Source organism: Leptonychotes weddellii, chromosome 1 (assembly GCF_054177405.1).
Source record: "Leptonychotes weddellii isolate Sample4059 chromosome 1, ASM5417740v2, whole genome shotgun sequence".
Taxonomy (NCBI): domain Eukaryota; kingdom Metazoa; phylum Chordata; class Mammalia; order Carnivora; family Phocidae; genus Leptonychotes; species Leptonychotes weddellii.
Window position 1 is genome coordinate 173597748 of NC_138369.1, and position 17427 is coordinate 173615174.

A 17427-nucleotide genomic window follows, 5' to 3' on the forward strand; every position below is an offset into this window, starting at 1 on the left:
GATAAAATTTAAAAGCACTACAATTTTGATAGACCATGAGTCAGTAAACTGTAGATATGTGCATTTATCAATAAAATAAATATATATATAGCATATTGGGGATCCAGTCAAAATCAAATTCTTATTTTTTCTTAATCTGGAAAGAAACTCTCACCCACGAAAACAACATAAGTGGTTATGAAAGGCAGTGCGAGGAAACCCTTCCTCTTATCTATAAACTTCAACAGCATTTCTTTTGAAGTTTTGACTTACAAGTTCTTCTATCTTCTGAGTATCATGGCTGTATGTATAAAATGTATGTTTTCTATTGAGCTTTATATCACAGTAGAAGATTTACATTAGAAAATATTAAAATTAATAACATTTTAAGTCCTGTAGTTCAACTTTATTAGTAGTATGATCAGTACTGGTAGTAATATCAATAATAATAGACTAGTAACGATATTGATAAAAATATTAGTGATAGTAACAGCTAAGAACTAAGTGTTACTCTGTGACTGGGACCATCCTAAGCTTTTTCAGTTTATTATCACTTTTAATCCAAGAACAACATATAAGACACCTTATCATAGAAGAGGAAACTATAATATATTTGAAAGGATGCAGCTAGAATAAACTTCAAGGAGATTGGCAAACCCAAAGAAAAAGATCCGTATTGGCTAGATATGGTTGGCTTGGTTAAGACTGGGTAGTAAGAATATTTTGAGACGCTAGAAGGTTACACAGATAATGAGAAACAGATCTAGTATTAGGATTCAAGTTTCATGATCGAAAGTCAATGTGTTTGGGGTGCATGGGTGGCTGAGTTGGTTAAGCTTCTGATTCTTGATCTCAGCTCAGGTTTTGATCTCAGGATCATGCGTTCAAGTTCCATGGCTGGGCATGGAGCCTACTTAAGCAAACAAACAAGCAAACAAAGTCAATGTGTCAGTACGTTTTCAAATGGTTCTCAGAAATGGGAGTGTGTGCAGTGCTAATAGTCTTAATTCTGAAATCACATTACCTTGGTTTGAATTTTGGTCACACTGTTTTGTAATCAGTAGTATGGTATTGGATAAATTACTTAATCCCTCTGTGCCTTAGTTTCCACATATGTAAAAATCAAGATAATAATAGGGCCTCATTGATAAAGTAGTTGTAAAAATGACATATGTTAGTAGATAGTATATATTTCAAGAGTCTCCAACCTGTGTTTGGCACAGAGCAAACATTTACAATCATTTTATTCCACAAGACTCCTCATTGTGAGGGTTGAAAGCTTTACATGGGTTTATAGTTTATATGATTGTCTGGTTTATTTAGCAGTTTGTTTTATTAGTCAAATAATCGCATTTGTTTAGACATAAATAACTAATATTCTAAGACATTTAAGTACTTTTTACCCAGATGGAAGGAATGAATATACAATCATTTCATTTTAATGCTGCTAGCAAATAAAGGTGAAATATGAGTAAAATCACAAAATGATGTGTCTAGACATTTTTATCACATTCCTCTAGCCAGATGTTATTGTGAAATTTTAGTAGCATATATATTACCTGGTGATTCTGCAAAAAGCAGTTGTCAGTACTTGTCAAATTATCAGTTGTTAATGTGCAAAATAAAATATCCAGAATAATGAAGATGAGCTGCATAGATGGACTCTTAAAGCAGCAGAACTGGAAACCTTACTGTGAATTTTTACCACCTGAAGTAAGTGTGTTTCTAAAATGTTGTGTATGGCATTCAGCATGAGTAAGTGAAAATATGATGTTACAAGGTGACAGCAGTTTTGCATTCCTAATATAGCTGTCCAAAATAAACTTTCTGAAATATGTTTTATATAAGTGTGATCTTCCTGGAAAGAAATCACATTATTTTCTTTAGCATTCAACCAGCAAAACTGAGGCTCTGTCAGAGAAGAGAAAATCCACTGCAAATCTCAGTAATTCAGTAAAACCTATATACCATTTAAGGCAATTTATAAAATTGATTTAACCACTGTTATAAGCTGTATTTTGTCACTCCTAAAATTCATATGTTGAAGTCCTAATGTCCATTTCTTCAGATGTGATTGTTTTTCAAGTTAGAGTCTTCATAGAAGTAATTAAGTCAAAATAAGGTCTTTGGGCATGGGTCTTAATCACATATGACTGATGCCCTATAAGAGGAAATTTGGACACAGATACGCAAAACAGGGATGATGTGAAGACAGATATTGATCATCTACAAACTAAGGACAGTGGCCTGGAACAAATCCTTCCTTCAAGGTCCTCAAAAAAAATAAATGAATAAATAAATAAATAAATAAATAAATAAATAAATAAATAAAAACCAAAAAAAAAAAAAAAAAGCAAGCCCTTATTTACCTTGATGTTGGACTTCTGCCTCCCACTAGTACTCTAGAAAAATCCATTCCTGTTATTTAAGTCACCCAGCAGACCTTTCTTTCAGCAGACCTAGCAAAATGGTACAGCCATATTAAACTTCCATTGATATTTACTTGACAATTTTCCATTTTACCATCAAGTATGAGGTTTTTATATCAGTCTTACAGGAAAAAAATAATTTTAGGTTCAAGATTTCAATGTATCAACTATTGTCTTTTGAGTTTCAGAAGAGGAGACTGGCCAATAATATAGAAAAATTAAAATCAGTATTGATAATCATTTTCATAAGAAGGAAAGAGTAGGAGCAGCTGTTTGAATAATAATTACCAATTTTCATATTACAACTTCCTGAAATTGTGGATCTGGAAATAAGTTTTTAAAGACCCTGCTAGGGTTTTTGGATACTTCAATGGGAATGTTTTGGGCCCAAAGCTTGGGAGACTGGGGTACGTGGTTTTGATTCTGACTTCAATTTTTTTTTCTTTAATTTTATCCAAGAGGCCCATTGAAAATGCCAGCAGTGCCTATTTTTTTTTAAGATTTTATTTATTTATTGGACAGAGGGAGACACAGCGAGAGAAGGAACACAAGCAGGGGGAGTGGGAGAGGGATAAGCAGGCTTCCTGCAGAGCATGGAGCCCAATGCGGGGCTCAATCCCAAGACCCTGCGTTCATGACCTGAGCTGAAGGCAGACACTTAACTTAATGACTGAGCCATCCAGGCACCCCCCAGCAGTGCCTATTTTTGTTGTTTTGTTTTTTTCAAATACAATTATCTTGGGCAAGCTCAGATGGGTTGAGTTGCCCCAGGGCACCTCACTTTTCCAGGAATGGCCCAAATGCAAAATGCTGTGAATAAACCAGTATAGGACTGATTGCCTTTCCTTAAATAATTCATCATCTAGTTGAGAAGATAACAAATAAGCAAATAAATTATAATGCATCGTGATCAATGCAATGATACCTCTATAGTATTGTAGTAGCAAAGAGGGAATGAAGGATGAGAAGTCTAAGAGCAGAGAAGTGAGAAATCATTGACTGCTTCTGGTTTATGAAGGCCCAGGGACATTTGTGATTGTTAAAGTCCAGGTGTGGGAGAGACTGCTTGTTCCTCATTGCCTAGCCTCCTTAAGAGAAGTTTTAACCTTTGTTACAGGTTATTTTGGACACTTCAGGGAAGTCATGATTTCCTAGCCCACAAGTTGGGCTGATATTGAAAGCAACTCATTCCATTCCACTTTTATGCATGATATGGCCCTTTATTCCACAGCACAGATTTTTAGAAATTGAATGTGAATGATTGATTAATTAGATATCACGAATTATACATTTCAAACTGTTATTGGTTTTAATGTCTAACAAAAGGAAACTACACCTTGTGAGTCAGAAAAGCCAAAGGAGTTCACAGCTCCATCATTGACCTTGTTCTTCTAGTTTTCTTAGAAATTATAAACTGGGTTGCAACAAGAATAGAGTAAGGTCAGGTCCAAAGGTGACAGAGATGTGTTTACAAATTGAAGGGAAAAGAAGAAGTGATCAGTGTTTATTTTTTCAGTTTTGACCTTTGTAATTTGGATTTTCTTATAGTAATGAAATGGTTAGTACTGAAATCATTGAAAAAAAATTGACTATTGTGTGAATGGCCTCTCAGATTCTTACTGAAACAAAAAATTGTAAGATCTTTGTAGATCATGTTAAGTTTTCTCAAAAATACATCTCAGATTTTCTCAGAATGTATTTTCCTTTTTGTAACAACATTCAGATAAATATAAGACTTGTCTGAAATGTAGTTAGGTGCACAACACATATAATCAATTTTGTAAAACATTGATTAATGAACAATGTGAAAAATGCAATTACAAGAAAAAAAAGTTTAAATATATATATCCTACATATTTATATGTCAACTAGCATAAATCACTAATATATTCTAACATATTTGTACTTTGAAAATGTTGGCTTTAATAAGGGAATATGTATATACATATATATGTATATATACACTTATATTTATATTCATTTTAATATTTAACTTTAGTATTTCCCATCCTAGAAACCTCTGTCATTCACTTATTTTAAAAAACTGAGGTTTTGTGGCCTACATAACTTTACATAAATACATTAAATTTGTGGGTGTATATTCTTGCAATATATTCACTATATTTTGGAATTATGTCTATAGATTTCTTGTAACACAATTATCTTAAAATAAATCAAAATTATTTTAATAAAAAGCTATTATGTACTTGACTATAATATTAATTAACAAAGTTAGAATTCTTTCTTATAAAGCAGATCAATGCCAAGCTTACTTAGGTCATATAAAGTAAAACATTGATCTGCTTAGATTATTTATGTCAAAAATAAAATATTTTATGTTTTGATATAAATTATCTAAATAGATTAATTTAGATTAAAAAAGAATTTTTGGTCTTATAAACTTCAAATAATTGAAGCTAAAGGATAACATTATTTCACACATAATATAATCTCTTCATTATATTTTATTAATATAGCTTAAATATGACAAGAAACTGATAGACATTTTCTAAGAAATGTGTTTATATATATATTTTTTTGTAACAATACAGAATAAAATAACTTTTATATACTTGAGTTTTAAATTCTAAGGCCCATATTTTTAACATAATTATTTCAATGGTATTTATTTTATTTTATTTTTTTAGTCTCTAAATTATATCCAAAGTTGTGCAAAAGTTTATAAGCTTTAACTTTCTTGGAGAGCAACAGGACTGGAGTTTCTGCACTGAAATACGAACCAACTGTATGTCCCACAGATCATTCAGACACTGGTGCGGCTCTCCAGGGTGTGATGACAGAATGGAGTAATTTCTGCTTATCCTTGTTCTGCACTAAGTGATACATATTTTATTCTGGGTCCTGGTACACAAAAGGGGGATCCCTACAAAGGCACCCACCTTGAATGGCAGAGGTAGACATATAGTATCTACACATATAAAATTACTTTACAAAAATGCATTGATCCAAAGTGTATCCTTATACATAAGAAGCAACCTAAATTGGTTAGAAATATCTGGTAAATTTGGGGTATACATGAATACTACTAGGATGAATAGAAAACAAAACAAAACAAATGCCAAACAAAGTACATTGTATCAGATCCAACTTTAGTGCCCCTGGCACCTGCTTTCTGTTTGGTCCAAATTGTCAAGGTCTCACTTGGCCCCTGGGCTTTGGCAACTTGCTCAGTGGAGAGCTTTGACTGCACTACAGACCTTCTTTACCTCTCCAAAGAAAGTATACAAACTGAGGGTGGCTGAAGGAGAGGTGAGTGGAGGATGGGTTAACTGAGTAACAGGCACTAAGGAAGGCACGTGATGTGATGAGCACTGGGTGTTTTATGCATCTGATGAATCACTGAACACTACATCTGAAACTAATGATGTACTATATGTTGGCTAATTGAATTTGAAAGGAAGGAAGGAAGGAAGGAAGGAAGGAAGGAAGGAAGGAAGGAAGGAAAGAAGAAGAAAGGAAGAAAGAAGTCCAGGCAATTTCCCTGCTTGCAGGAGATAGGAGGACATATTTTTGTCAGTCAAGACCTGGATTTCAAAAGTGAGTGCCACGAGATTGCAGCCCACAATTAGATACTAGTACTTAAGCTTCACTTCAGGCTCTATTTTCAGGATTATTCAGATTATAAAATATCTCTTTCTGAATAAGACTTTTATCACATTTTTTAAAAAAAAACTCACCATGTATAACTTTGGTATATAGATATAGCACATGATTTATATGAATTCATCTTAATAAAATATTTATTTTGTTTACATGTACTTCAGAAGTTAATAATTTCCCAAAGGTAAGAATTCATATTGTTTAAATTTCTGTTTGTATACCCCAATAATAACAGGGGCAATTACAGTAATACTATATTAAGAGCTAATTAAGTGCCAGGATACTTTTCATTTGAGTCTTTATAACTACCTTGTGAATATATATTTTTAAATTCCTCATATTTCCCCCTGATGCTTCATTTATTCTAATAAATGGTTATAATCTATTTAATGGTTTTGTGATCTAACCTCTATGTCTCTGTGTGTAACTTTTGTAAGTCTGTTACATTATGGCATACTTTTACTGCAAAATAAATAATCATCACAATTTTTACTCAACATAGTGGATATAATCTTGAGAATTGTAGGATATATTTTTATAATATGTTTCTGGATGGATTGTAAAATGTCAGAGAAAAATTAGAGTAAACCATACATGAATATTCCTTAGAGTAAGCAGTACTTCAGTGAACACACCAGGCATTGTTTTCCTGAATTCACAGGGTGGGTATCTCCAGTGTAGGATGATATGGTAAGAAAGAGCAATGTACTGAATGCTAATAACAACTTGTAGTATTCTCAGTAGTGGAGAACAGGTTTAGGGAATATTCTTTCAATTCCTTTATTCCTTTATCTCATTATCTGTACAATAAGAAATTTGGACAAGATCTTCTCTTGGTTCTACTCTAGTTACAAACTTTGTAATATTAATGGAAAACAATTTAAAAATAAGTCAAAGCTTGTTCTAATGAATATTATTTCAAGTTACATTGAATAGTTTAAATGAATAATATTATATTAAAATGATCCCAGAAGACCTTAATGACAAAAAGGAAAGGGGAAAATATTATAGTGAAATTATAACAATTATAACAATTCTTGGGAGTTGTTACAAAGGAAAGGGCAATTCACTTTTTGTCCTCTAATTCAAGCCAATTCATAAGTAAAAGATACATTTTGGGGGAGAAAAATTATTAAAAGTAAAGTAGTCTAAATCTGCAATGTTAACTGATTTCCTTGTTGAAAACAACTGAGGGTAGATTATAGTGAAAGCCCCAGAAAATGTGAAAAATTTATGTTAGTAGCCACATATATAAATATATGTATACGGCTATGTGGCATGTTCTAAATCTGCTGTGAATTGAACTCACATTTACTATTAAAGAATACATGTTCACATATTGTCTCATTATTTTTGCTAAAAGATTGAAACACAGATGTCAACATCTATATCAGATAGATTTGGACTCTTTATTTGGTTGGGAGAAAATTCCACACCCTCTCAATATTTCTATGAATCCTGTGAGGCTTATATTTTCATGTTCATTTTGTACCTCACAATATCCCTTTGCAGAATCTTTGATAGTTATGTATCTTATCATATCACACTGATCCAGGCATTGTCCTTCTGGGTCATCTGAATCCAGAAGAATAACTGAGACAATTTCTGTGATGAGAACACAAACAACTTTAAAAAAAGAAAAGATAGAAAAAGAGGGGGAAAAAAAAGCAAGTAAACAAATCCAATAAATAATTTTGGACTTTATAATTCATCATAGGAATGAGAAGATCTTCAAAGAGAATATTGTCTAAAGAACTGTGATGGGACTGTGATTTTGCCCTACTTTCAGACAAACAATTTAGCTTGCCACACTTTCCTGGATACCAGGAGAAGAAAACAGCTTACTGGTTAGGAGAAAAGAAATTTATTGCTCAGGACAGAGCAGGAAATACAAGCTTCGTGTTTGCATCAGTTCAACTTGCCTCACATGTTCCTTTGGGGTCATGCAGTGCTTGGACCAATTGTATGCCGTACATCCAGAGGCTCTGGGCCTCAGCGAAGGAAACCCAAGCTTAGGAAATGCCATGTACTATAAGGGGGATGCAAGAAAACCTGTCCAACTTTCCCAACACATGGAAGCCTTAACTTTTTTTTTTTTCTCAATCTCACCTTGTTAGTAGTTATCAGGATAACTCTTGCACTGAGATATGTGCACAAAAATATTCAAAGCCACATTGCTAATTAACTTTCTTACTCTGACCAGCAAATAAATCAGTCCTCTGCTCTGGAAGAAGAGAGTCTCTCTATTTTCCACAGCATTTGCTATATACAATCATCCTTGAAATCGTAGTCCAGAACAAAAGTTGTCAGTGACTCCACTGAAAAGAAATAGAGAAATAAGAGTGAACTAAGGAATATTGTCTCCTGATTGTCTTATTTTATAGTAGTACTATATAAAATGATGTGGGAAGGATGCTTTCTTTACCTATCCCTCTCTCTTTTTTTTTTTCTTAGTCTACTTTTTGGCTATCCCTTCAGTCCTTTTTCATTTCTAATACTAAGAAGAATAACTAATATTGCACTCAGTGACTCAAGATCTCAGACCCCAGTTTCTGAGTACTAATGGGTAGTGCATCCTAGGAAAAATACTTGTATGTATGGAGAGAAAACATGAAAGAAAATCAATAAATAGGTGTTAGTCTCTGTAATTTTAAATCCTTAGTAATTTTTGAGAGAATCAAGAAAAATGGATTTTTATAATAATAATATAAAAATTTTGGTTGTCCTTTGACACATCTGGCACTGTCCTATACTTTATATGTTTAAAAACATGTTTTAAAAACACAAATATATCTTAAGGGCTAGTGATATAAGAAAGGTCTGTATCACCTCTAAGTGTTTCTTCTATCTCTTTAATGGTTTTATAAATATATATGCTTAAAACTATTTTTGAACAAGGCATATTACTTGTCATTGGCATAATGGCTGTATCCTAAAGTGTCTATATGGCATTTATTTTTGTTTAGCATAAATATTATCTGTAAATCACTAAAAATCTTAAGAGAAATGGACTTGTACATCAGAATTTCTAGATTCATGATCTGGCCATGTTACGGACAAGCTCTGTGATCTTGGACAAGAATGTTTCTCCATTCTGTTTTTCACATTTCCTGCATAAGCATGGTGGTGAACATGATGTCCAAGTAACATCTGAGTTTTCAAATTCAATGTCAATTAACAAAAAACAGAGCCCCTGGCTCCATAAAGCAAACCATTACAGTCTCATTTTCATGTGAAGTGACCTCTTCCACATCATCAAGAGGAAGCCTCCCATTCTTTATTCTTGATTTAATGGATGGGTCACATTTGACCAATAAAACCACAGGAGACAAGGTTGCAATATTGTACATTAAAGCCACCTGAACACACTATGGTTACAGGCAGTGGTTTATTTTGATAACCTTTTAAAAGGAAAATTTAAGCAAGGGAAGGACAAAGAATAGGGTGATTTTACAAAAGTGATTTAACCATGAAATCACTATAAAAAGAGATACTAAAGGAGAGGTCACTACCTATACATTTATTCTTGGTTTCTAGGGAACTTTAATATTTCCTTTGCAGATCTACTTTTATCTCAATTTTTTCCTTCAATATATATTTTAAATAATACATGTCTTACTAAAATTTAAAAAATAGAGATCAACAAAATGCAATTTTTAAAATATCATGTGACATACAGCAAATCTGAGAGAATATTATTTACAGGGGTGTCTGGGTGCCTGGGTGGCTCAGTCAGTTAAGTGTCTACCTTCATCTCAGGTCATGATCCCGGGGTCCTGGGATGGAGCCCCCATCGGGCTCTCTGCTCAATGGGGAGTCTGCTTCTCCCTCTGTCTACCACTCTGCTTACTTGTGATCTTTCTCTCTCTCTGTCAAATAAATAAATAAAATATTTTTTTAAAAAAGAATATTATTTATAAAACAAAGCAAAGCAAACAAGCAAGGACATTTTAATCCATTATGGCAACAATGTTGCTAAGATCCCTTTGAAGTTTCTTAAATGACTTAATGATATAAATAGTATTTTCTGTAAATTTAGGAGACCATTTAATATTCATTTAACATACACAATTTCAAAAGTTATTCCTGAGGATGTTGAAATAATGGAGAATTAGGTGTGAGCCCTGAAAGGACCAATATCTACAATATCTGTCATTTTGTTCAGCTCCATTTTATCTGGTAGATGTGACTGTCTACAACACTCCTCCCTTCCTCAAAGAGCTTAAGATACTTCTAGGGGCAGGAAAAAAACTTATTGAACTATATACATATTTTTAAATTTCACGAGAAAATCAATGTTAAAAATTTTACTTACGGGGGCACCTGGGTGGCTCAGATGGTTAAGTGTCTGCCTTCAGCTCAGGTCATGATCCCAGGGTCCTGGGATTGAGCCCCGCATCGGGCTCCCTGCTCATTGGGGAGCCTGCTTCTCCCTCTCCTTCTCCTGCTCCCCCTGCTTGTGCTCTCTCGCTCTCTGTCAAATAAATAAATAAAATCTTAAAAAAAATATATTTTACTTACGACTTTGAAAAGTAGCTGAATTTTCAATCAAATTTCAGCACTAAACAGATAATTTATAAAAAATGCCAGGTGATTTTTAAGCATTTCCCCAAATTAAAATCAAAAGCAGCTTCTAAAGAGAGTTATATTTCTTACTGTATACCTCATTAGGAGAGAAACATAACTTTTTTGTTCTCAGAACCTCAAGGTTTGAGGATCATATTAATAATTAACAATGAAAGTGTCTTGAAAAAGACAAACAAGAAGATAGCTTCTTTCCAAAAAGGCACAACTTGGTCAAATTAGTATATATATTTTATTTTTCAGAAATAATGCATTAAAGCCTTCTAATTGAGGGAGTATATTTACCATATTTTACCTTCTAAAAATATTTGGCTTAAATAATTTTTTCTCTAAGTAGTTTAAAATAAAGACTTTCAGTTAAAGATGGTAGATTTATCGTGTATTTTCTTTAATGCCTTCTCAATTCCCAACAACAACAAAAACAATAAGAATATATGAAAAGGGGGGAAGCAGGCATCTCACAAGGACAAAGGAAATAGGAGAAAAATGGCAGGCTGACTTTTTTCTTGAAAGTGGACAAGCAAACAGATCAGTGATAACTGACTTGGACTAGAATGCAAAGATAACAACAACAGGAAGCTTAGCTGTCTTCTGGGCATCCTGTAGAACTTAGGATGGGCCCAGATTCTCGTGACACTAGGCACCCCTCAACATGGCTGCAGGATCTAAAAGAGGAGGAAGGTTTGAGAGATACAGATAGACTTCTAGAGAATTCCCCACCGAAGGAAATACAGTCTTAAGGAAGTCAGGCACAGTTGAGGTGGGAACACCTACATGGAAAACAGAAGGACTAGAGGAAATGTATTAATTGAATGATGTGGCTATCCTCCCATTCCTATTCTCTGGCTAAGCCCTTAGCACTCTTACATTCAAACCATCACCCCTTATTAAGAAGATAAATAGATCTTTCTATAAAGAAAAACTACAGGACCAAGAAAAGACATCTAAATAATGACACTTGATTTTTCCCCAAAAGAAAACCCAGTAATATCACCCTTAGATTAAAAACCCTGTAGTAAGTCTTACTGTGCAAGGAGAAGTATACGGTAGTCTTGTTTAGTTTTTTACTCTTTATCATGAACTGGTAGTTAAGATCACCAGAAATTCGAGGAAAATATAGATTAAAGAGAAAATAAAATTAAGCTAAACCACAAGTGAATTGTAGCAGATAGTACAAAGAAAAAATAGGAAAGAAAATAAAAAGTATCTTCAGACCCATACATCTGGAACATATGACACAAGGGAAGACACACACACACGCACAATTGATTTCGGTGAAAATGGTAGATATGATGTTTGAATTATTTCAAAACAGATATTTAAAATGGTATTTTCCCCAAAATATAGACATTACTAGATTCCCCCCCATAACTCAATGCAATTTTTTAAATTTATAAGTAGAAGAAAATGAACGATATACCTAAAACTTTTTCATGAATTACATTCTAGAAAAGTAATTCACTCACTATTCTTTGTTATATCACCCAACACATATTTGAAATTTTGTTCTTAAAATCATATATTTTGGTCGTATTAAGAGATTATTATGGAGCTAGAACTCTATAAACTCAAAAATGAAAAACATCAAGGAATTAAATAACAATCACAATATCACTATGGGATTAAAATTCATAAAAGATCTAACTTAAGGCATGAATTACACATTAAGTAGTTTTGTTTGGTTGGAGTCATGCAAAAAATCACATAAATGCATCATCAGCTGCACATAGTGTGATTTGCTTTGCCAAAGAAAATAATGGCAGTTCTAAGTTGATTTATTTAAATTCTGCACTTGAATCATAATGGAAGTATAGAGCATAAACTAACTCTGAAAAATTTCTAAGCTCCTATACTCTTTTTTTTTTTTTTAAAGATTTTATTTATTTATTTGACAGAGAGAGAGATAGCGAGAGCAGGAACACAAGCAGGGGGAATGGGAGAGGGAGAAGCAGGCTTCCCGCCGAGCAGGGAGCCCGATGTAGGACTCGATCCCAGGACCCTGGGATCATGACCTGAGCCGAAGGCAGATGCTTAACGACTGAGCCACCCAGGCGCCCAGCTCCTATACTCTTATGTTATATGTTGGTAAATTTCAGTTTAGTGAGAAATGTTAGCTATATTAATAAATAACAAAGCCAATTTACATTTATGCAAGCAAATCTTTTCTCTTTTCAATAATAGCTTAAAATTGTCTTTTTGGAAAACACCATACAATTTAATTATTTTTAAACAAAGTTAGAAGGATTAGTTAGTAGAGACTATAAATCAGCAATTTTATTAGAGCATGAAATTAAGTACCTCATATAGAAGATGGAAGTGACAAAAGTTTAAAAATGATGCTATTGACATATCAGTTCATTCTAATATAAGTAGTTGCATTTATATAAATGGATAGAAGGGTCTGGTAGTATTAAGTGCACACACCAAATAATTCTATTAAAGTTTTTAAATGGCCTGAGCTTATATTCATTTAATGGCTCAATTACATATTCTCATTCATATAAAACACTCAGGCAGAATTTTCATAACCAGGAGAAATGAGGGATTGAGATAATTATCCCAGTAATTTAGGCTTAAAGTCACACTTGGGGTTCCAAGGAATTGGAAAGCAGGAAAAATTTATATTTTGATTCAGATAAATAATATTCTATGCTAATTTCCAAGTTAAAATGATCAACTCTTTTGGCTCAGATGCTTCTTCAAAAACCTCAGGAGAGGGAAGGAGAAAAGTAATCTTTGGAGCAGGCTTGGCTGGTGGAATGCACAACTATTAAGTGATTTGAATATTATGTGAACTAATCTCCTTAAATATTCCTGTGTTATACTCAAAGACTATATATTTTATTCTTTCTGTTAAAGAAAAAAAAGCTAGTGGCAATGTGGCTCACCAAGATATCAGATACCCTACGAAAAAAACCATACATAAATTCTAGAAAATTCAGAAGAAAAATTAAAGATCTCCATACGGAAGAGATTATAAACCAGATGTAGACATGGATTTGAGTTTTTATATCCAAGTGCAATTTTCTTGGAAGATGATCTTTTCTTACTTCAAAGTAAGTTTAAAAAACTTTTTGTAATCTTCCTAAATATTATTGTTTTGGCATTCATAAGTGGGATACTCCACTACTGCCAAATGGGGAGGGGAAATTTCCAAATGGGAAATTAGCATAGAATATTATTTCTCTGAATCAAAATATAACAGAAGATGGAGGAGAAGGGAGGGGAAGCAAAGGAGCAGGATTATAAGAAGAAGGAGAAAAGATGGGCAAGGAAAATAAAGAAAAAGAAGTGATTTGCTCCCTAGGTGATATAAAGCCTTTGTATTATTGGAATAGATTTACAATCATTGCAATAGAAGTATCAGTTTATAGCTTCTCACCTTGACGTATTTGAGTAATGGTTTCTAAAAGCTAGTCGAATTCACTTTTTCAATAGTAGCAATAAACTTTGTAGGTTATTTTTCCTTTTTTTACAATTAATTAGTCAGAAGACTTTATTTAGGATTTGAATTTCTGGAAATTCTGTTTCAAGAAAATATATATTAGAAGGCTTCAAGGCACGTGACTAAATAGGATCAAAGATCATTACAAAATGTAAAAGTCAATTAGCTCTTTAACCAAGGTGGCCATATATGTAGAAGGTTAGGTTATTTTTTTCTTGACAATTATGTCTATATAAGTCAGAAAAGATTCCCAAGTCCAAGAGATCACTTAAACTACAGAGTTAACAGCTGAGGGAGTCTTAGTTAAAACTATTCTCTCTAAACTTGTTTAGGGCATTGAGTATCAATCTAACTCTTTGTATGACACACAAACAGACAAAGACAGAAATATGTGACTTTTAGAACCAGGCTTTGATTGTCAAATCTCTCGTTATAAAGGAAAAAAAAATCCTATTGCTTATATTCTAAGCTTGATATCCCAAAAATTAATCATAACATTTCAAATTTTAATAAAATCACTAAATCCGTTTGTATTACTTGGATCTTTAAAACAATTATTTGGCTAACCATGTATTACACTGGGTCGGCAACCTGCTATTCTATTCACAGATATTTTATAAATATATTCTTTCAAAATTTAGGCCTCATTCAAGTCTGCTTAATTTATTTGTTTGATTGTGATTTATAGTTTTCAGACATTAAGAGAACATCAAAACATTGGTCATAATTGAACATCAGAGATATTGGAGTCAGTGAAAAAGCTTGACAAATCCCAGCTGAAACCAGTGTAGGAAATTAAATATGCTTTAGGCAACAGTATTTCTCCATTTTAAACGAGAACTTTTTGGATGAGTCTATTGTTACCAAGCAATTCAAATGTTGAAAATATAACATGAAGTATGTCAATTGGCTCACCACACTTTCATCTAAATACAGTGGGATATTTTTCATCTTTTTGTTTATTACTTTTTTATGAGTAATACCAAAACAAAACAAAAATCCAAACATTTATAGATATTTCAAATAAATTAAAGTTCATCATCACTACCTGAACCTGGCTCCTGTGCCCAAAACTAACCTCTAATCTCATTCCCTAAAATTCATTTTCACCTTTTATTTTTCTGGTTAAGTAACAGCATCATTCTTAATATACAGTGATATTTCCTCATTTATCAATATTGCACTATATCTATTGATACTCCACTTTAGAAGTTAAGGAGATTAGTTCACATATTCCACTTGCCTGGATATTTTACTGTATCTTTTTACAGGGCTGACTCACTATCATTCTTCAGATCTCTGGTAAGAGAAGCTGCCTCTTCTACCATAACTGAAACAATTTACACAGTTTCACTTGTTTGTCTCTAGACTACTTAGCGCCCAGCACAGACATCTTAAGTGTAATTTCATTAGCTTGTTAAATGACTCATGCTCCAATTAAAATGAGGTTTAAAAAAAAAAAGTTTCCTGCTTCCCTTATTCACTATTGTCCCCAAAACCCAGTACAGTGCCTGCCACCTAGAAACAGTCAATAAATATTTAGTAAATAAATTACGAGTTTTCCAAATTTTTCCAATAAAATTCCATTACTTTTATTTTTATTGTTTGATATCACATATTGAAAGCATATATTTACAACTGAAAGTGATAGATAAGTATCTGAGTAAAGATGACTACATTTGAGAAAATAGCACTATGACCTTTTAAGTCTCTTGCATGGTCCTTTCAAACCACATCACCCTCCTTTTCTCCCAGAAGGGGTCAACTTTCTACTCTCTATATGTTGTTAATTACTCTCTTGTTTCTCTTCATAGTTTTTGCTTGTTTGTTTGCTTAATTTTTCCCTTCTTGTGGACTCCCTATGAATGGAACATATTCTTTAGATTTGCCTACAACTTGGCAACATTATAATATATTCATCCTACATATGTGTCTGTTCTCTGTTCTTTTTCATCATTGCATAGAACCCATTCTATAAATATATTTCAATCTAATGACCAGTCTATCATTGCTAGATATTGAGATTTTGTTATTTTTTTGAAATTTTTTTGAAATTACAAAACCTGTCGTTTTGAAGATCTTATTGCCTTCTACATATGTGAACAAATCAACCTGGGGTTTATACCTAAGGAGCTGAAATTCTGTGAATGTTCTGTGTATGTGTATGTTCACTTTTAGAGTGTATGTGACCTGTATAAAATGAAAATAATACTCACTTTACTTTGGTACTAAATATATATTTAAATATACAAAAATGACAAGGAAACCAGGGAAAAAACGTAATTCAAATAAAATCATTCCTTGACCCAAGATAAATGAAAATACTATTTTTACTATATTTTTAAAAATTTGGAATGCATTAATGAACAATAGAGTAGGAAACACTAACAGAAACTATAACAAATGCATAACTAAATATAAAAAGGAAACTGCAATGTTGAAAAATGCTGAGTCCTAGTCTTTTACATCTTCAATATACCATTTGTATTAGATGTGATTCTTTGGTGCCACCTTTACTGCTTGCTCAAGTAAAGGAGAATAAATACACATGGTGGACAAATATATTTAGAAAGAAGTATAATATCATCAAAGATCAAATTTTTGCTTCGCAAGTAAGCAACGTTGGTGTGAAAAAGGATGAAGGAACACTTAATAACTACAAAATCACTTTCATGAAGTAACATGTTTTCTTACATATCTACACAAAAATCTAATAAAATTGTACTGAAATCATCCAAGAATTTAAATTTGTTATATTTAGCATTTGATTTTACTTCTATAACCCAAGACTTTTATGCTCCTGTGTAAATGAATCATAACGAAGGGGGAGGATTTTCAAGAAATGTATTTACGCTTTTTCAGGTAAGTGTTAGTGTTGATATTTTGTGCTAAATGTATCACATACAGATTTAAGCTGTTGAATGCATCAGATACGTTCAAATTTTCTTCCCAAACACTTTATTTTTCTGAGCTATGTTAGAAGTGAATGTTATGTTTTGTTAACAAGCAAATTTGCATCTGTAGTCTATTTCTAAAATGTGTAAGTTGTGGGTTTACCTTTAGAAAGTCAGTATATCTGATGCTTGCTTGGAATCCTCTCTGCCTAGGAAACTCCAAAAAAAAAATGAGTAAGCCATATTGTTTCGTTGCAATAACAGTTGCTCTTAGAAAGGTCTGATTTCTTTCATTCTTTTAGTGAATGCCTCATGGTGGGTACTCCAGAAGGAGACAAACCAGAATTTGGGGCTCAAGATATTTATTAGGATCAACACCTGTGAAAAAGCAGGATTGGTGAAAGGGGAATTGGAGCTGTGAAAAATGCAGAAACCACCAGCACAGAGCATGGATTGAGGTTTGCATATGACAATT